The sequence below is a fragment of the Aotus nancymaae genome, unplaced genomic scaffold, assembly GCF_030222135.1.
Source record: "Aotus nancymaae isolate 86718 unplaced genomic scaffold, 86718_ANA_hifiasm-v0.15.2.pri h1tg000006l, whole genome shotgun sequence".
Classification (NCBI taxonomy): domain Eukaryota; kingdom Metazoa; phylum Chordata; class Mammalia; order Primates; family Aotidae; genus Aotus; species Aotus nancymaae.
Window position 1 is genome coordinate 97,475,325 of NW_026988417.1, and position 22,316 is coordinate 97,497,640.

The window sequence follows — 22,316 nt, forward strand, 5'->3', positions numbered from 1 at the left end:
CTGTGGTGGCTGTGGGGATGATGGCCTGAGAGGAGCGCGAGAAGGCAGATCACAATTCTCTCTGAGACTGTGGCCTCCCGCACACTAAAAGGGCCAATGGAGAGAGGAGAGGCTGAAGACCCAGCATCACAGGGGAGATGGACGGTGACTACTAAGATGTCAACCTACAATGCAAATATCTGTCTTCATTTCTTGTCTTTACACCACAGTGCAGTGATTCTCAAGTTATGCTGCAAGGATCCCTGGAATATTTCTGGGACGGAGGAGCCCCATTAGAAGCAGAGGCTGGGAGAGTGGGAAAGTCAGCTCCTGACACCTGAGTGCCACCTGTTCTATACTTGGGGTCCTCCAAGATTTCACTTGAAAAGATGTCCTACAGAAAGAGGAGGCAAACTGTCACTGCAGTAGAACACAGAAGGGTTCACAGAAAGGTCTGTTAGGTTTTGAATCTGATTTCCCAAATATATTACACAATCTCTCATTTTTCTGTTTCTGAAGCATGCTTGCAATAAGCTCCCATGGCTGATGGAAACCGAGACTCTGGCATTAAGCAACACCCTCCCCAAGAAGGTGTCGGCTGCTCTGGGGTGGACCAGCCTCCTCACAGCCAAGCATCTAAAGCCGTGCCAGCCACAGTTCCTAGTTTACAGAGGAGTGCAGAGTCCCTATGGGAAAAACTTGCTGCTTTGATGGACTAGATGGGAAATGGTTTGGCAGCTGAAATCAGGCAGTGGGGCCTGGGAAGAAGGTGAGCATATGTGGGGATAGTCCAGCAGGTGCCTCCGACAAAGTGGCAGGACTCCAGCGCCCAAGGCCCAGGCCTCACCCCCTTCTCACACCCAGCTCAGTTCAATGCCCCTCTTTCCCTGGACCACTTGGGGCTCCACTCAGCGCTACTGTGGCTCCACTCTCTGCAAGATGGATATGAGAAGGGTAAGACATTATCCCAGTGGCCAGAGGGAGACAGGAGTACCTACATCCAGAAAAGAAAGAAGGGAAAAATCAGCAGAAGCCACGAACTGACCTAACTTAGAAGCCACAAATTTCCAGGGCCTATGGGTCATAGGCATCATAAAGAGATGCCCTTGGAAAAATTCTTATAAAAGCTGTTTGTTTGTTTGTTTGTTTGTTTGAGACAGGGTCTCGCTCTATGGCTCAGGCTGGAGTGAAGTGGCACAATCATAGCTCACTGCAACCTTAAACTCAAGAGATCCTCCCGCCTCAGTCTTCCAAGTAGCTAGGACCACAGTCTGGCCACCTCCTAAAGCACTTGGATGACAGGCCACCATGCCCAGCCCAAATGATGTCTTACTCTAAAACCTAATGTGAGTCGGGCCAGGTGGCTCACACCTATAATCTCAACACTTCTGGAGGCCAAGGTGGACAGATTGTTTGAGCCCAGGAGTTTGAGACTAGCCTGGGCAATATGACAAGACACCGTCTCTACAAAAAATACAAAACTTAGCTGGCATGGTGGCATGCGCCTGTGGTCCCAGCTACTTGGGAGGCTGATGTGGGAAGATCGCTTGAGCCGGGGAGGTCGAGGCTATAGTGAGCTGAGATTGTGCCACTGCACTTCAGCCTGGGGCAGGAGTAAGACCTGGGGCAGGAGCCACAGAGCGAGACCCTGTCTGTCAATCAGTAAATACATAAGAAACATGTAAAGATTGGCTGAGAGCTGGCGGCGAGCTGCAGCAGAGGTGGGAGTTGGGAACTCCACCTGCCTGACTCTGCCCTCCTCACAGCAGGCCCTACAGCTCAGCCATGGATAGTCTGAGACACTGTCCTGTGATTCCTTCTCTCACTCCACCTCCACTGTATAGAACAGGGCCACTGAGGCCAGCTTTCTCACAGAGTTGTAAGGTCAGCCATGTGGACCTGAAAGTCACCTGGGATGATTTTAAAAGTCAGATGAAAAGGAAGATGAAATCAGCTGGGAAAGAGAGAGAGGGTCAATGCAGATTCCAGTACCTCTGGGCTTGGTTATCACTCGGGAGGTTAACGCATTCAAACATGTGCCTATTATAACTAAGAGCATCTCAGAAGATGAAAGATACAAAAATACTAAATATCATCCCCAAAATGCAGGCCACACTGTTTGTGGACTTTGTAGAGGTGATAAGAGGAAACTCGATCATCGCTTCAGTTTAGGTCATGCTTGTCCTTGTGGATTTAGGTGAAACAATTTGTTTAGTTTCACTGCCCTGTTCTCAGTTAATTTCTTTTCATTCATTGCGGCCGACTCCAAGAGGCAGCATGCTTTAAGTAAGTGCCTGAATGGCATTTGCTTTGGAAAAGCTCAGTTTCACCATAATAATGAATATGGGCAATAAGTTTTAACTCACAATATAGAACAAAATGGAATCTGGATGTTCTAAATATCTCCACCTCATCTCATTTTTGTACTGCACTAAGATAAATTACTTTCAACTCCTTTCCCACCCCCAAGCCCATCAGCAATCCTGACAACACCCAAATGTTTCCTGGTTTGTTCCCTCGAATCCACCCCTAGAGCTCTCCTAAACTGCCGTCATCTCTCACCTGGGCCATCAATAATAACTTGATTATGTTCAGCCTTCCCTCCTGTCTCCACCACTCCCCTCTCCACAGAGCAGCCAAGGTGCTCTTAGGAAAACAGAAAACACACCACTTCCCTGCATAAAATCCTCCAGGGACTGCCTGCTGCCCCTAGAAGAAAACCTGAGCTCCTCGGTAGGCCTACAAGAGCCCACGTGGTCTGAGCCTGTCCACCCAACGCTAGGACCACTCTCTACCCCCATCCTTACTTTCCACTCACAACCTCCTCTGCTCTCTGAACATGCCAGGCATTTCCTCAACTCAGGGTCTTTGTATGTTTTGTTCCCTTGGCCTGGAATGTTCCTTGGGTCGACCTTTCAAGACTGGCTTTTCATCCTTTAGGTCTCGATTCAAATGGCACCTCATCAGAAAGCCCTCACCTGACTGTCTGGTCTGCTGCCATTCCAACACAGCCGAGTTTACTGTCTTCTCTCCCTGCACTGGGTTTGGTTCACTGGTTTACTCTCTGTCTCACCCACTTGAATGTAAGCTCCATGACAGAAGGCAACATGAATGCCACATTCCCAGCACCTAGAATGACGTGGTGCTTACCCAACAAATATTTGTAGAATGAATGAATATCCATTTTTAACATCATAATCCAAGGAATTTCTTACTAATCTTAAAGAATTGTAATTTTATTAATATTTTTGCTAAATAATTGCAAACAAAAAGAGACCAAATAAGTTTAGCTGTGCAATTTCCAAGACTCCCCTAATCAACTGCATGAGTGACAGTCCTCCAAACACAGCAGTTACTATCGAAAAATAACTTTATAATACAAATATTACATAGCAATAAAAAATTAATAAAAATGAGTAAGTTTTCTGAAAGAATAATTATATATTAAGTGAAGTTTAGAACATGCATTTAAGATCTGTATTAAAGGAATCACAGGTATCTCTCAACACAACATAAACATTATTCAGGTTTACCATAATCTTCTGTGGATCCTATATAAACCTGCTTAAAAGCCAACTACTCATCGTTAAGATATGGTACTAGAAAATTCTTCCGGCTGGGCATGGTGGCTCATGCCTGTAATCCCAGCACTTTGGGAGGCTGAGGCAGGCAGATCACCTGAGGTCGGGAGTTCGAGAGCAGCCTGACCAACATGGAGAAATCCCGTCTCTACTAAAAAATACAAAATTAGCCAGGCGTGGTGGCACATGCCTGTAATCCCAGCTACTCGAGAGGCTGAGGCAGGAGAATCACTTGAACCTGGGAGGCGGAGGTTGCAGTGAGCCAAGATCATACCATTGCACTCCAGCCTGGCAACAAGAGTGAAACTTTGTCTCAAATAGAAAAAAGAAAGAAAGAAAAGAAAATTCTTCCAACTACTAGACCACATTTATTTCTTCAAAGAAGAAAAAAAAGAATGTAAGTACTGCTAAAATATTATTGGTCACGATAATCTACATAATCTACAGAAACTACCATATTTTGCATGAAGTGTAAATTATAACTTACTCATCTATAATTTATAGGATGGATGTTTCTATCATCAGAATTAGTTCAGAACACGTTCATAACAACAACTCATCTTAAAGCTCATTGGCACTTTGTCAGCTAAAAAATTCTTTCTAAACTACTATAATTCTATCCTATTGTTCTAAACAAGAAGGAGTAGATAGGTTTTAGTTCAGCTTTATTTTCTTACAAACATCCATTTAAGTACAGTCCTCAGAGGACTTTTGTCAAATCTAAGCTAATTCAGATAAAACCAAACTCAGTGCTTGGGACAGAGGAAGCATTCCATAGATTTTTAAGTGATCTTAAAATGTGATAAGACATGAAAATATTACAACGGTAAGTAAACTTCTGTTTTCAGAGCATTTAACATTTAAAATGCATGAGTGAAAATGTGGACACTGCTTTCCTGTGAGGTCATTGTCAGCTGACTGGCATGAAGAGAAAGAGGAGCCAGGTGGATGATGGGGGTGTGGAAGATGGACCCCTCCAGGAGACGCAGAAGAGCCCAGGCGGCGTGGGGGGCAGCCAGAGCCCAGGGAGCCCAGGGAGCCCCGGGAGCTGAGCCTGGGGAGCTGAGCAGGTCCAGTCTCTCCTAGGGCAGGCTGGTGGTGAGATACAGAGAACAGGAGGGGCCGGATCCTGGTTGACAAGAAGGCTTAGATCTTATTCTTGATGCTGACGGGGCACTGCCCATGTTTTCATACAGACAAATCACATGATATGCTTGTGTGAGAAAATCACTCTTGTGCAACTGCAGAGAAAGAACTGGTGACTATTAAAATTGCTCACACAACAGACAGCAGGCGGAGGTGGTGCAGATGCCAACCTCCTCTCCTATTGCCTACAGCTAGTCACTCCTACCTCAGGAAACGGCTTTACCAAGTGCATCCTTTTTCACTATTTAAATCTGTCCATCTATGTTTCCCTTTCACTTCTTGGTCAGTTACTTTAGTTGGCGTTATTTCAAAAAAAAAAACTCTCTCACACAGAATTCATCCTTTCAAGAAATATCTGACTGCCTATTATATGTCAAATACCTTTAAGCACTCAAGTTCCAAAACTGTTCTTATCTCGGTTCTATTTGTGCAGGAAAAAAAAATATGAGTATAATAAAGCCCTGTCCTTTGTAAATGCCATTTTCACTTTTTGCAGTCATTAATTCAGGTTCTCGGAACTCCTCAGCCTGTCCACATACAGGAGGACAGCACAGCTCCAGGGATGTGACTTTCACGACAGCGTACACTTGCTCCTTTCCAAAAGATTCCTACTATAGAAGCCAACATAAAACGATTTCATTTCGTCTTATAGCACCCAGCCTCACACACCTGTGCAAGAACAAGAAAGCCGGAATTCTCCCAGGCGAACTTCATCACAGTACGCAGCCTTGAAAGTGCCAGCCTCCATCCTCTATTTTAGCTTTCTTTAAATCATTTTTTTCAACACCAACATTCCATGTGAATGATCCTGTTTTCCTTTTAAGATACAATGTTTCATTGTAAATGTTAATGTAATCTATTCTCTGGGTTGAACAGTTATCTTTGACATTAATAAAGTTCTTGTACCAAAACAACCCACTTACAAATGCGGTTCTGAAACTGTACTAGTTTATAATTGGGAAATTCCCAATATAAAAAAGCATTCAAGAGATATTTTGTTAAGTACCCAGTCTCTTAAAACAAGATACAATTATTCGCTCTGCGCCTGTTTCCTCATCTGTAAAATGAGGGTTTGGATGAAATGATTTCAGACATTCCTTCAGGCTCCTAAATCCTATGATCCTATACCAATGCAGCAGAATTTTGGCATAAAAGCATCATATAGTATGGGTGTCTACCTCTACTTCCATCATGCTCAGGAAACTATTTTAACACTCATCTGATGTGAAAAAGTTAGGCTTTAATTTTCAAATAAATGGCTCCAAATACTGGCTACTAATTTTTTTTTTCCTTACAGTATAGGCTTCATCATTTTCTCTTTCTAAATTCAAAGTCTTGCTCAGCTTTGTTCCTAGGGACGAATGTGTGCCCCTTTTGTTCTCTGTACTGCCAAAATTAACACTCAAGTTAAAATTATGGATGCCAATAAAATTACCACAAGGAGTAGATACTGTGACAACTCTATTCCTCTCAACAAACTCTTCGGAGAACCAAAATTACAACAAAATTATACTGATTGATTTGCCAAGTTGTATCTTAAATGCCCTTGAGCTTAGGGAAATCACCCACTTTCTGAGGTTACAGTTAAGTGAACAACTTCTCGGATGCAGAGCCTCAGACAAATCTTGTGTTTTACAATTTAATTCAATTTATTAACCCCAATTTTATGTATTAATGCTGTTTGGTTCTCTTTTTTTTTTGAGACGGAGTCTCGCTCTGTCACCCAGGCTGGAGTGCAATGGCGGATCTCGGCTCACTGCAACCTTTGCTTCCTGGGTTCAAGCAATTCTCTACCTCAGCCTGCCGAGTAGGTGGGATTACAGGTGACTGCCACCATACCAGGCTAATTTTTGTATTTTTAGTAGAGATGGGGTTTCAGCATCTTAGCCAGGCTGGTCTTGAACTCCTGACCTCGTGATCTACCCACTTCGGCCTCCCAAAGTCCTGGGATTACAGGCGTGTGCCACTGCACCTGGCCTGTTTGGTTCTTTTAACAGGTATACTACAATATTTTTTAAAAAGCTGTTCTAAAAAAACCACATACTTCTTTCCTGTGTGCTCTCTTGAAGACCACAACACCCGTACAGTGGGGGCCAGAGCATACGGCTCCTATTACCTCACATGCTTCTGCGTTTTAAGCAGCTTTCCTTTGAAACCAGATTACTATTCTTGACTTTCAAATGTTTGTATTTGAAATTCAGAAGAAAACTGGCATTGAAAAGTCACTTGTACTAGTTTACTGTAGGTGTGTTTGAAATGCCACTGATTTCAGAAGTTGAAGGCTGAGCCCGATGGCCATAATCAACTGAAGGAAACAGTATAAAAAAGGAATTCTAGAATATTTAGAGATTTATAACAACTTTTCTAATGTTTTCTAATGCTTTACTTCAACACCTAATGGGTCTCTTAAAGCAGGTCCAATTCCTAACCTATTATTTGAGTAAATTGTTTTAATCAAAATATAACGTAAACAGAAGACGCCCACGAATCATACCGAAATACTGGTGTCCATTAGCTATCACTTACTAAGAAACTTCTTAGGAGAGTAAACAAGAGTAGCCATGGTGACTAAGGGCACCAAAAAAAAAAAAAAAGAAAATGAGTTAACGCCCCCCACATCACCTGAGCCTTTGTGCCGATCAGTCTGTCTAATGCCACTAGGTGAAGTGACAAATAAATTGGCTCATTGGTCTACAGAAGAAACTCATGATCTTCCCACTCCGCAACCTTTCATGAGTCATATTAGCTATTGCTCATGCTACTGAGATTTGACTGCAGGTAAAAGGCTGTCACAGAATAAGCAGAGACAGGCAAGGCAGAAAGAGTAGAGCACCGAGTAGAGATGGGCCATCTGTGGGCAGGGGTGGGCAAGAGCACCCTGGCCAGGAGCCACCTTCTGCATCGTCACAGGTGACCCCTGACATCTCTGATAGGAACATCTAACACTTTTGTTGGACCGTTTAGCTATCTGCAACAGATGCGTAGCAGAAAAGGGAGGATGAAAATATGAGCCATGGGACCAATCAGAGGCTTCTGTAATTAACGCCTTTGCTAAGACTCCACACTATAACCCATCAACTATCCAGGGTGGTATGTGTTAGGCATATAGAATAAAACCTAGCCGAATGCTGTTTACATGGCAGATCCTCAAGTGCCTGTGGAATACAAAGGTCCTATATACATAGACAGGAAGAGGCGAGGCCCTGCTACCTTATAAGACTTCCAACACCAGCTGCCACTTGCTCTCCAGTCCCTCAACCAGAATGAAGTTAAAGCCATTTACCAACAGGGATAAAATCATGGCGAAATTCCAGTCCTAGATGACAACAATTAATAGGACCTCCCAGATGTCCTGCAATTCTGTAGAGCACCTGAACAAGAGCGCCTAAGTAAATGGCGTCTTCCTTTCCCTTAAGTGCGTCACCTAGGACAGAACGTAAATTCGTATTTTAAGCCACCCTGTTCTCTTCCATCTTCATTCTGCAGCAGAACCTGGCCTCACACTAGACACATTAGATGCTCCAATTTCCACCCATGATATTCCCCAACCACAGTTTAATAAATCAGTCTAACAACTTCAGGGTCACACACTCACTTTCCCTCTTTTCAAGTTAGAATCACCAGAGCTTTTTCTCAGCTTTTGTATTCTCTGCTTCATCCGTTTAGGGGTTACAACTATAGTGGGAATGATTTCTGTAAAATACAATTGTAATAGGACAAGAAGGCCTAATTAAATAAACTACAAATATGGACAGGGTGACAGTTCCCAAATTACAACAAAATTATACTGACTACTGACAGCTGCCCCAAAACCAAACACCCTCCTACCCCTTCCAACTGCCATAGAGGTCATTATGAAAGCGCTATGTAAGAATTCAGAGGCAGGAAAGAAAGGATGGAGAATCAGACCAGATACACAGAGAAAACTTCCAAGTTGCTGTACCATTAAGTAATTTTTGCTCTTCAATTCAGCATGACAAGATGATGGTAAAGGCCCTGGGCTTTGTAGTGAAAACTTTTAGGTTCACCACCTAGTTCTGCTCCTCATTGGTTGTGTGATTTGGGACAAATTATGTGATTTTTTGAATTTCAATTTCTTCTTTTGTAAAGTATACATAATGATGTTTACCCCATAGACTCACTGAGGGGATTAAATCAGATAATGGATGTTGAGTGCTTACCCTGTCCCTGAGACCTAATACATATTTAATAAACAGTACTTAGTACTAAAAATATCTTCCCCAAGCCCATCTAGATTTATCCAATTTACTTGTTGACAGTGTTTGAATTTCTACCAATAGAAAATGTGTTTGGTCCTAAAAATATGCCTTTTTAAAAAAACTAAAATATCCTTAGGAAGGCTAAGAATGCTGAGGTCTTTCTTATGCTAGTATGAATTAGTTTAATCAGATTACTTTAATCAGAGATACAGAATACATAGCATTAGGGGCACATCACCAGACTGGGAGAGCAAACATGCGTTACACTAGGGACTTTGGAGACAGAAAGGCACCAGGAGAAGGGAAATAGTATAGACAGAGAATTGCAAAGATATCAAAGGACTTCGACCTATTTCAAAATTTAGGTTGGGCCAATCCTTTACCTAAGAAAGGGAAAGGAAACTTAGCACTTAAATAAGTAGTCTTAGTGCTAAAAATCAGTAATACTAGGAGTTAAATAATTTCTGATATGACCTGAATTATTAGTAGCCATTCTGGCTCTCTCTTCTAAGGAAAATGTCCTATAGGAGTAAAAAAAGTGACTTTCACATAAACTTCCCAAATTCAGCCTACTCCTTATAACTTAAGGATGGCTTGTCCAATACAATTCAAGTAAACCATAACCAATGTCCATATTTACGGGTCTCACCTGCTCATCTGTCCGAACGATAACAGTCCTTTACAAGCAGGGCAAGGCAGCTTTCTTGGCTGTGACACTGTCTCAAGGTAAGAACTATCACAACTTCTAGAGTGGTGAACATGACTCCTGAGGTCCATCTTAACCTAAATCTACCCTGTGAAGATTCTTTTTTTTTTTTTTTTTTTCTCAATTTTGAGACAGTCTCACTCTGTTGTCCAGGCTGGAGTGCAATGTGGCGATCTCAGCTCACTGCAACCTCCGCCTCCCAGGTTCAAGCAATCCTCCTCTCTCAGCCTCCCGAGTAGCTGGGACTACAGGCATGTGCCACCACACCCAGCTAATTTTTTGTATTTTTAGCAGAGATCGAGTTTCATTGTGTTAGACAGGATGGTCTCGATCTCCTGACCTTGTGTTCTGTCTGCCTCGGCCTCCCAAAGTGCTAAGATTACAGGTGTGAGCCACTGTGCCCAGCTGAAGATTCTTAAAATTAGCAGAGTCAGATCATTCTAACTCTCTATGACAAAAAAAATAAAAAATAAAAAAATCCTGCTTTTTAAACTGCCCCTCTTCCTATTAAACTATTTATCAAAAGGTTTCCATGTTAGGGAACTGCTAGAAGATGCAGATAGCAGAAAAAAGCATTAATCTTGATCTCTGCCTTCAATGAGCTTACAATTTAGGTGGGAATACAAAATACACATGTGTGAAAATATAAACCATTATGAAATATACACATTGCTGTTTTGAACAGAAGAGCTATAGCAAGAAAACACAGGAATGACTAGAAAATTAATTCAATAATGGCAGCTTCAAGGATTTCAAAATGACCTTCTGTAGGGGTGATTGGGGAGAACTTTCCAGTGAGAGAGATTTTGAACAGGTCTTTAAGGATGGGAGGAACTGATGGATGTGAGGACCTATAGAACTATATTTGCAACATACTATGCTTGTGTTTTTTCTGACCAAACATCCTTTAAACCTGACTCAACATCCTCAACTTTGCAAACTGCTATGCAGAAAGAAGAGACTTCTGCCAATGAAGAAAGGAAGTATGTTTTCTTTTCTTCTGTGAAAGTGTGAGCTACGGGATGGATGTGACTGCGAAGAGAAAGATGTTCAAGTCTGCCTTTAAAAATGTTCTAATAATTCTTACCAATTACATATGGGATTTCACCTCTCAGAAATACCTTTAACAGTACTAAACCCATTCATAAGATGAGGCGGTAAAACCATGCTTTCAGATGTGCCAAGTTTCACTTTGGAAATGAAGCATGTAATGTACTTCAGAGGACCAAAATTTACCGTTTGGCTGTCATGTTTTGTAAAAAGCTTTTGTGTAAAAAGCCCATGGATGTTGTAAGAAAACAGCTCTGTCATCATCTGAATCCTAAAGCAGACTATGATGAAATATGCTTAATTCCTTAGTAGTTAATAGTGGTCTCAATATGATGTTAGTCTTAGAAACAGTCCCTGGGTACATAAATCAGGCATTCTTGGATTTTAGTGCATTGCATGTAGGTTAACAGGCCAAACAGTACACAAAATTTCAGGCAGTATTAATTGGTAAGAAAAAATGCCTCGCTCGGAGTAGCAAGAGAGACAGATAAACAGCTGAAGGAAATCTGGGGCGGTCTAATTATTTCCTACTGGCAAATCCTCCTGCTGTGAACTTCTCAGTCCCCTGAGAGCTCTAGGCTGACCCGTGCTGGTGAGGTCATGTGTGGTGGGCAGCCCGCAGTGGGAGGACCTGGACTGCCTAAGATTGGGGCCATTGGAGGAGCCCAACGGCAAGACCACTCTTCAGAGGACCATGCACCCTCTTCACAGGTGGTGCTGGCATTTCACCATATTCCTTTGCACACAACAACTCTGGAAATAAAAGCAGGGGAAACCTACCTGACCCTTTCTGGACTGGCTCCATCCCCCCGGGTAGCGTTGACGCTAAAGCATGGTGCATGCTAGGGGGTTGCGTCCAAGCACAAGAAGGAGCCAGTAACAGAAACGGACGTCCTAGAATCTGGAATAAGAAGAAAGAGTAAACTTTCAAGTCATGGTATCCTAAATGAGCATTTCAGATTGGCTACCGAGGGCCGGTGGAACACAACAGGAATCTGGTACTTTACCTTCATAGACCTACTTTTTAAAAATGAGTCTCAGAACTCTCAGCTCTTCTTACAATTCAAGGCTTGAGATACTGGTACAAGTTCAGTTCAAAAGCTGGCAAAAGGCACCTTAAAAAGGCTTTGTGAATGTATTTGGCTGGTAACGTTTTGAGAAGGAAAAGAAAAAAGGAATGCTTTTTACCATTCTTTTATCCTATTTGCATGGAACAGCTGGAATCCTGTTCCCTGCCTGTCCCATACATCACAGCCACTTGCTGAGCCAACATCCCACTGCAGTGCCTCGGAATCTGCAGTATCACTCCTCTTCTGCTTGTTCTCTGCAAAGTGAAGTCATAGGGACGGATCAGCCAACCTGACTTCTCACTACCCTGCCCAGAATCCTTTGTGAACTGAAATGAGTCATCGCTCCAAGAAAAGCTACAGCCTCTGTTTGTCTGTGCAGGCTCCTTTGTCTGTGCAGTGCGGAGACGCGAGGTCGGAATGTACCCCAGGCGCAGGGTGGTGAGGGGCACGTTCTCCTCTCCAAGGGGCCCAGGCCCCCTCCCACGCACTAGCACCAACTCATATTTTTCAATCATGAAAACAGTAAAAAGGACACATACCTCCAGATGCTTGAAGAGAGAACACACACATTGAAATTGATCTGGCGTCACATACTCACCAGTCCGTAATGAGAGACCTGACACATGCTCCTATTTTGTTTTAAGGCTGGCTTTGCATGGTGACGAAGGACGCATCTCCCCCCTGTGTGTAACAGGCGGTTCCACTGCACACCGTATCAAAGTTTAGCTGCAGTGAGCTATTTGTCATAAATTCCAGTTGCCGTGCAAGTCTCTGCAAGCCTGGGGCTCGTCATTCCCGACACACAGCCGTCAGGCTCGCAGCCCGGGCCGCGGCGGAGCTCGCCCAGCGCCAGCCAGTGCGGCTTCTGCCGCCGCGGGGAGGGCGGCGTTGGGAATGAGGTCACTATGTCAGGAACTCGCTCTCGGCGGGAGCCTCTCCTGCGCTTACAGCACAACTCCAATCGCACCGAGAAGTAGGATTCACGGGATTTTTTAAGTGGCTGTTTCCTCTGCTTTTCCTTAAAAATGTCTACGGCTAAGATCAGCAAGGTGAACATGAATCACGTATCTGCGTAAAAATGCTCTTTTCACTGCACTGTGGGTGCCACGCTCACTGTGAACCCCAGGCTGAAGCACTCATGCGTACACCTGTGGACACGCATTTACACACACACACACGCACACATACCCACACACACACACAGGAACTTATGCCAGCAGAGAAAACATTTAGTCTTTATTCAAACTGCAAGAAACAGCACGTAAACATCTCAGGAGGAAAAGGGGGGCAGGAGTTAAGAGGACAGAATGGAAGGAATAGCAGCAGCCACATAAAAACCAAGAGTAAAATGGAGTCAGAGAGGAAAAGAAAACGAATCCCAGGGCAGTGGCACTAACACTGCCAAACTCTCCCAAACGGAGTAACACCAAAGCAGGCACCCCTCACTGCCTCCACTCAGGATCCAAATTACCGAAAAATTATCCCATTCTCAGAAACCCATAGAGGTGGCTGGCAGATGGCTGTGCAGCAAATTCTCCCACATCCTCAGGAATCCAGCAGCTCAGCTCTGAGGGGCACAAAATGTGGGGTGCCACCAAAGATGAGAAATGCACTGAAGCTCTTTGTAAGGTGCCCCCAAAACTCAGATTTACAGGGGTCCCACGTGGGTCTCCAGGCTAAAATCCTAGAGGCTTCTTATCCTCTCCTGACTACCGGGATTCAGCCTTGTCCACCAAAACCTCCTCTCAAGGAGCTCAGGCCCTCTGGCAAAGGCCCCCCTGCGAGTTGAGTCCAAATCGGCGTCTCTTGTCACCCTCGCACAGTGACACCCACTCTGTCCTCAGGAGACTACAAAATGTATAACCCTTTTCTGCCCCATCACCCATCCGATAGCTGCAAATGCTAACCAGGTCCCCATGTCCCAGATCAGCTCTTCTCTTGTTGCCTAGAGTCTGGGACACTCAGCAGGCATGCAGACTATATATTCATCTACTGATCCATTGAGATGCTTGCTTTGAACGTTATTAAATAAAACCTCTTCCGTGACCTCAACCACCTGACGCTCTGCCCTCCTGGGGTCCTTGCTTTGCTCTGGTCTGGCATATCCATTTCCCTCTGAGGATGTGACATCCTTCCTCTGAGTCCTCCCCATGGTACTAGCTCCTCCCTGTCCTGGACTATTTGTCACCCTGTGACCCCCTTGAGAACGTGTTCCACACCAACTGCTACTGATGCACTATTCAATAGCCTCATCAATTTCACCTCGTAGGCTGGATCAGAAGCATACAAGGGCAAAATAGGCCCATATATAGATGAAAACATACATGTTTGTATATTAGAAATTATGACTACATTTTTATTTATACATTCTCATCCCTTTTCTTCAAGTATTTGGGTTTTTTTTCTTCCTCCAAATATTTAACCATACTTAACCAAATATGGTCTTGATTTTCCCCTCTAGTGCATGAGTTTCTCTCCTCTTTGGTAAGACACTCGCTTCTCATCCATGCCACAGTTTGGGCCTAGGGCCCAGCACCAGGCCTCCAACCAAAGCCACATACCCATTCATCAGCCCTCTTTAAGTGTGGCTGTGTTGTTGGTTATAAATCCACCCAAAACTATGTAATTCAGCCCACTCCTGTCAGGCATGGTCTGATCACTGTAAGGTCAGACAGGATGCCTCAGAAGCATATGCAGTTTAAGAATGCAAGCATATAACCATATCACAAATGTATTACCAATTAACATCTAAATAGAGATATCTGTAGCCCTGGCAATGTAAGAGCCTTCTGGGAAGCCCTGGGTCATTGCACCGCCTCCTGACAGTTAAAGACACAAATTTCTTCTATGTTCTATGAAAGGTTAAATGTGTGGAGAAAGAAAGAAACCCCAAATACTTGAAGAAAAGGGATGATAATGTACAAATAAAAATGTAGTCATAATTTTTAATGTCCAAGCATGTATGTTTTCATCTATCTGTGGGCCTATTATGTCCGTATTTAGAAACGAATGTAATCCTCACAAGGACTCTGTAAGTTAAGTACTGGTATGATCCCCACTTAAAGAGGGGAACTGTCTTCCTAAAGCTCATAGCACTGGTAAACAGCAGAGGCAGGATTTGAACCCAAGGCAGCTGGCTCTCAAATCTGTTCTTTTGGCCACAGAAAGTCAATTTTACCTTTTACACTGTGTTTTTTTTTTTTTTTTTTGAGATGAAGTCTTGCTCTGTCACCCAGGCTGGAGCGCAGTGGCAGGATCTCAGCTCATTGCAACCTCCACCTCCCAGGTTCAAGCGATTCTCCTGCCTTAGCCTTCTGAGTAGCTGGGAGTACAGGTGCATGCCACCATGCCCGGCTAATTTTTGTATTTTTTTTAGTAGAGGCGGGGTTTCACCATGTTGGCCAGGCTAGTCTCAAACTCGTGACCTTGTGATCCCACCGCCTTGACTTCCCAAAGTGTTTGGATTACAGGCGTGAGCCACTGCACCTGGCCACCTTTTACACTTTTATGTATGCTGTTCTACAGATTTTCTGTATCATCCGAAACAACCATTGTTGTTGAAGGTCTGTTGTTTCAACAACACATGCTACCTCTTGATTATTAGAATAAAAAAGCCTCTGTAAACAAAAAAATGTTTACATTTACCTATATCTCAATTTTAAAATCTAAATTGAAGCCAATCTGCTTACTTGGCACATGGACCAATGAGGTTAAGTTCACAGGTGGGGTCTCCGGTAGACGTTGCCTCTGCTGGAGCCTGACGACTGCCCGCAGCAGACTTTTACAGAAGAACCATGGATAAGAGTATACGTGGTCAGGCAAAACCCCTACAAGCTCAGGTTGCTGCCCTAATGAAAGCACGATGGGTTTTATGATGGGCACCACTGGCCTCCACTGAGAAATAAAGACAAGAAAGGACGCTGATGCTTTAGATCCTGGTGTCTGTCGGTGAGATGAGCTCAGGAATCATACGCAGCCATCATCAGCAGTCCTCTTCCTTGCCCTGTGCCTCTTTCTCCTTTGAATAACAGCTTTGGTGTTACAGTAAAGATTTACAAACATCACATAGAGGACTGCAGAGGTGATTTGCTCAGTTGATGAGGTGTGGGCAGAGGTTGTGCTTGGCACTTGCCTGCGTCCTTGGCAGCAGATTAAATAGTAGTGCCACATAGTGACACAGGCAGGATCTTAAGAAACGCTTGATGACTAATGATCTCGCATGCTCTTAGAGCTGCTCCATTTGAAAAAGCAGAGAGCAATAAATACTCTTAAATCAATTAAAAATATGGACCGGGTGACTAATTGCAAAGTCTTGTGGTCAGTTTGGGAGTTTAAACATCTTTAAGGTCAGGTACATATGGAGGATATGAACCTTGGTGCACACTCTCTCACAGACAAATGACATGGTGTCTGCCCTCAAGAATCGTGAAATGTAATTGAGGAGATAAGATACCCCCATATAAAAGTGCAAAAATAAAAGGCAGTATATTTCAAAGGAGAGGAACAGGTAACCAGTGTCCAAAGAAATCGGTAGAAAAGAACCAGCCAGGATAGAAACAGTCAGCAATGGCTTCCAGGGAAAGGCAAGCTTGTTCTAGAATCTGGAGAGGCGAAAGAAAAGAGAAAGCACAACCTGTATGTCATAACGTAAGCTCCACGACCCACGACCAGGGCTGTTTTCTGCATGTTTTGTATTTACAGGTATATTCCTGAAAGTGCCTAGCCCACGACAGACCCTAAATATATGCTGAAGGAAGGAGAGGACTGACCTGCAGAGAGGAAGCATGGACCAAGGTGTGGGGGCGTTGATGGGAGGGAGGTGGGGATCATAAGCCAGGTATGCCTGGGGCTGAGGGTTCATTACTGCGAAGTAGAGGAAGAGGAGGCAAGAAGGGCAGCCCAGGTTCAGATTCAGAGCATGGTGAATGGTGGCTCGTGCCTTTAATCCCAGCACTTTGGGTGGCAGGAAGATCACTTGAGGACAGGAGTTCAAGGCTGCAGTAAGCCCGAAAAAGTGAGCAAGGTTCTGTCTCTAAAAATTAATTAATTAAAATAAAAATTAAAGAACAGTCTTTAATAGATAGAAAATGGCTCATTTTACATTTGTAATGAATTTCACTTGGCATTTGCTATACAGCCTTTAGTCAGTCTCCTCCCAAAGAAGCATGACACTTTCATTCTCCAAAACCATTTATAAGTTCATGGCAGCTCCCAGGAGGGAAGGAATGCTGACAGTATGGACAGACGTAGCTTCCCTCAGGGACTTCTTCACCTCCTATCACAACTCAGAAGTCTGCGGTGTCAAGATTCTCCCGCTTTTCAAGACTGCCCCAACTGGGGAGAAAACAATCCTAGTCTGTGACAAAATACCACTAAACCTACTTTTGAGTCGAAAAACACTGAAAAATACAGCACGTGAGATCCTAGCTTGTGGCTGAGGTCAGAGTACCAATGAATGGGTAAGGCTCCTGAACGCATTGTTCACCATCAGCACCTGTGTCATTCAAGGCAAAGAGGGAAAGAAGACCAGGAAACAACGAAAGATGGTTACTTCTGATATGGGAAAAACGCCATCAAAGCGGCATGGCGGGAACTGAGAAGTGCTGCGGGAAGGAGGAGGCACCGAGGCGGCCCTGCAGGATGGGCGAGTAAAGGGGTGGGAAGAGGGAAGATGAGCGTGTCTTTCCAGGCGGCAAGGCAGTACGAATGGAGACGATGTGGTTAGACAGTCTAAGATGTGTCGGAAAATGGCTGTGGGAGATTCAGCGTGGCTGGGTTGGAGGGATCCGTGAAGGAGATTGGTAGCAACAAGGCCAAGGAGTCAGTCAGGCTGGGATACGATTTTGAAGAACATTAAATACATGGAGAATGGCATTAAAGGTTTCTACAGGGGAGATGTTCCCCATGCTGGATATTTAGGTTTTGCAGGCAACAGGGTATAGGACACATCCAAAGGAGAAGAGAATTACTGAGGCAAGGGGAAAAGCCTCCTGTGAAAGAGTGAACGAGACATAAAGAGTGCTTAGCCAGGGAACAGAGAGAAGCAAAGGGAGGTGAGATAACTTTCCTATTTCACAGAAGTATGATCTGACATTTCAACATGAAATACTGGAATGCTATCAGAAATGCATTTCTAGGAGTTTGACAACGCACCTAGCACTACCTCTCCAGAATCTGTGCTACAGCAGTAGCCTGACATCGGGAGTAGTGCCCGGGGTAGAATAGTAGCTCAAACTGAGAAATAAAGGGGAGAGGAGAAATTCTCTAAACAAAATCCCCTGCTCACCAATAACAGATCAGACTTTCTTAGCTGCATAAAACCAGTAAAAAAGACAAATTAAAAATTACAGAAAAATAAAATGTGGCCCTTCTCCATTACAATTTTATTATATAGCATTTGGATTTACAAACTATTTATTTCCAACCTACTGGGTTAAAACACATCTGAGTATACCTCAAACATTTCTATCTAGTATCTAGTATTTAAGCCACAGAGGATAATGATGGAAGCCCACAGCGGCCCACAATATGCAGAGGAAAAACAATTAGATTCTACTGTGAGGAGGCCCTGAAATTCATGCACTCTATGCATTCTACTCTGTAATAGAATCCTGATTGTCCTAATAACAAAAGTTCAAAACTTTGTTTACCATGAACACCATTCAATATTACTTTCCAAAATTTACAAGTAAACTGACCTGTTAGGGAGACCATTCACATTTATCTTGAGGTTGTATAAACCTGCCAGTGTACGGCCCCAATCCCTTGGGACGCATATGCCCCCAATTTGAGAAACAACAACTACATCTAAAAATACACCCTAAATATGGTATTTCCCAATTAGTTTTCAAAACTATCATCAGTATTTCTGTTGCTTTAAACATATACCACTATTGAGTCCTAGGGCTCTTTCAGCTGGAATTAGTTATAAGGTCAAAGAGCTGAGAAACTGAGTTACTCTGTCACTAGCTTATTTAATTATAACCAAGTTATCCTCTCTGTGGGTTGCATTCCTTCTCTGCAAGATGGAATTGGGGGAAAAAATATGAAGGTTGCAAAGGCTGCCATATTTTTTCAAAGCAGACATAGCAATAGAATCAACCTCTGACCTCAAGGTGCTTCCAATTAACTGAGGAATGAAAAGTAAACACACATGAAAAGAAGGTATCACAAAACTTCTTAAAAAACTATGAATAAGCAGGAAAAAATTACTCCAAACTAAGTCCAGACGGGGTGTAAAGTAAAGAAATACTGGCCAAACATTCTCATCACAAAGCTGAACTCAGCATGACCAGGCTGAATTTGTACTTCTCACAGTCCCCATTTGAACTGGTTGGAAGGGGCAAGCCACTCTGGAACACCCAGTACAGGGATATCTGCAGGGACCTTCCAAGTGCTGCTTTCCTGACATCTCCGCATCCTTGTCTTCTTAGGACATTGATTAGACGAACTCAGGGCAGAAAAAGTTTATACCACAGTGTGGTATGAAACTTCCTGAGGAACTAATATTTAATTTCATTTACTTTAAATTAACCAGAAATTAGGAACTAACATTGTTAGTTCCTAATAAAATTTAAAATAATAGTAAAATATTACTTCAAGTGCTCAGTACATGTAGCTGGTATTTACGATACTGGACAGCACAGATACAGAACATTTTCATCATCTCAGAAAGTTATACTGAACGGTACTGATCTGGCTAATCAATAAGCAATCACAAGAATATCACTGATACAGTTTGGATCTGTGTCCCTGCACAAATCTCATGTCAAATTGTAATTAATTCCCAGTGTTGGAGGTGGGGCCTGGTGGGGCCTGGTGGGAGGTGATGGATCACAGGGGCAGAGTTCTCATGAATGAGTTAGCACCACCCCCTTGGTGCTGTTCTCATGACAGTGTGTGGGTGAGTTATGATGGGATCCAGTTGTTTAACAGTGTGTAGCACCTACTCCACCCAACTTTTTCCTTTCTCCTTTTCTGGCCATGCGACATGCTGGCTTCCCCTTTACCTTCTGCCACGACTGTAAGCTGTCCGAGGCCTTACCAGAAACAGAGCCTTCCAGGCTTCCTCTACAATCTGCAGAGTCATGAGCCAATTAAAACTCTTTCCTTTATAAATTACCCAGTCTCAGGTATTTCCTTATAGCAATGAGAGAACAGAATAATAAAATCAGGTACCATTCACTTTTGCCAAGAAAATTCATATTTTTAACATAATTTTTTAAATTAGCATATACAAAATTGAAGGCTCTTTTGATGTACAAATTCTGGCAGTTTTAACACATACGTAGATTTGCCTCCTTGCCATCATTCAGGATAGAATCAGATATGGAATTGCTCCACCACCCCAAAGAATCACCCCAAAGAACTCCTTCATGTTGTGCCTTACACACTTCTAATCCCTGGAAACCAACTTTTCCTCATCATTTTGCCATTTCTAGAATGTCATATAAATGGAATCATATAGCATGTAACCTTTGAGACTGGCTTCTTTCACTAGGTGTAATGTTAAAATTTATCCACGCTGTTTCATGTACTAGGAATGGCATTGCTGGGTCATATGTTAAGGACGTATTTAACTTCATCAGAAACTACTGAAGTAGGATTGCTTTGGCGATCCAGGCTTTTGTTTAGTTCCTGGAGGAATCACATTGCATGACTTCAAATTATATTACAAGGCTATGGTAACCAAAATAGCATGGTACTAGTACAAAAATAGACACATAAATCAATGGAACAGAATAGAGAACCCAGAAATAAAGCCACATACCTACAACTAACTAATTTTTGACAAAGTAGACAAAAATATACAGTGGGGAAAGGACAGCCTATTCAATCAATGGTGCTAAAAAAAAAATTGGAGAGCCATATGTAGAAGAATGGAACTGGACCCCTATCTCTCTCCATACACAAAAATCAAATCAAGATAGATTAAAGATTTAAATATAAGACCTGAAACTATTAAAATTCTAGAAGAAAATCCTGGAAAAATCCTCTGGACATTGGTCAAAGTAAAGAATTTGTGACTAAGTCCTCAAAAGAAAATGCAACAAAACCAAAACAGACAAATGGGACTTAAGTAAACTAAAAAGCTTTTGCACAGCAAAAGAAATCATCAACAGGGTAAAGAGACATCCTAAACAATGGGAGAAAATATTTGCAAACTATGCATACAACTGAGGGCTAATAGCCAGAATCTACAAGGAAGTCAAACAACTCAACAAGAAACAAGTAACCCCGTTAAAAAGTGGACAAAAGACATGAACAGACATTTTTCAAAAAAAAAAAAGGCAGGAGGCCAACAAACATGAAAAAAATCACTGATCACCAGATGTAAGGATGTGGAGAAAAGGAAACACTTAGACCTGTTAGTGGAATGTACATTAGTACAACCTCTATGGAAAACAGTATGGAGATTTCTCAAAGAACTAAACATAGAACTACCTTTGATCCAGCAATCCCACTACTGGGTGTCTGCCCAAAGGAAAAGAAATAATTTTACCAAAGAGACACCTGCACTTGTATGTTTATTGCAGCACTACTCACAAGAGCAAAGATGTGGAATCAACCTAAGTGTTCATTAACAGATAAGTGGACTAAAAATGTGACACACACACACACACAGGTGCACACACATGCACACACACAAAATGGAATACTACTCAGCCATAGAAAAGAATTAAATCTTTTGAGCAACATGGATGAAAATGGAGGCCATTATCATAAGTGAAATTACTCAGAAAGTCAAAAACTGTACTTATATAGTACAGTTATAAGTGGGAGCTAAACAACAGGTGCATATGAACATGCAGAGTGGAATAACAGACATTAAAGACTCTGAAAGGTGTGGGGGAGGGGAGTGAGGGATGAAATACTATCTATTTTACTGCCTATTGGGTACAGTGTACACTGTTTGGGTGATGGTTACACTGAAAGCCCAGATTTTAACATTACATAATATATTCATTTAATACAACTGCACTCATATCCCTAAATCTATAAAAATCAAAATAAATTTTAATAAACTACTGAACTATTTTCCAGACTGTCTATACAATCTTACATCTAACTGACAATGCCATTCTAAGAGCTTTTTCTGTAAATTTCTTGGGACTTTCTATATGGCTAATCAAGTTGTTTGCAAATAGCCAGTTTTATTACAACTTGTAAGCCTTTTATTTCTTTTTCTTGCCTTATTCCAATGGACAGAAACTCCAGTATCATGCTAAAAGTGAACATACTTGCCCTGTTTCCAGTCTTAAAGGGGGTTAGGGCTTTCACCATCAAGTATGATGTTTGCTACAGGTTTCTTTTTCTTCAACTTTTATTTTAGATCTGGGGGTATCTGTGCAAGTTTGTTACATGGGTGTATTGCATGATGCTGAGGTTTGGGGTATGAGTGATCCTGTCATCCAGGTACTGATTATAGTACCCCATAGATAGTTTTCAATTCATGGCCTCCTTCTTCCCTCCCCATCCTGTAGTTTGCAGTGTCTATTTTTATCATACCTGTAGATTTTTGTAGATATTCTTTATCAGGTCAAGGAAGTTGCCTTTTAATCCT

General features: G+C 42.7%; 1 protein-coding gene across 3 annotated transcripts in view; it reads right to left on the minus strand.

Moving 5' to 3' along the window:
* STOX2 (storkhead box 2) overlaps positions 1-22,316 on the minus strand; it is a 121,013-nt gene that overhangs the window by 23,417 nt on the left and 75,280 nt on the right. Inside the window, exon 1 of one of the 3 annotated variants that reach the window (XM_012472569.3) lies at positions 12,351-12,515. The exons of the other annotated variants lie outside the window; for them this stretch is intronic. The gene's annotated coding sequence lies outside the window, so the exon portion shown is untranslated. Of the gene's footprint in view, positions 1-12,350; positions 12,516-22,316 lie in introns of those variants that run through there. 3 annotated transcript variants of the gene reach the window in all.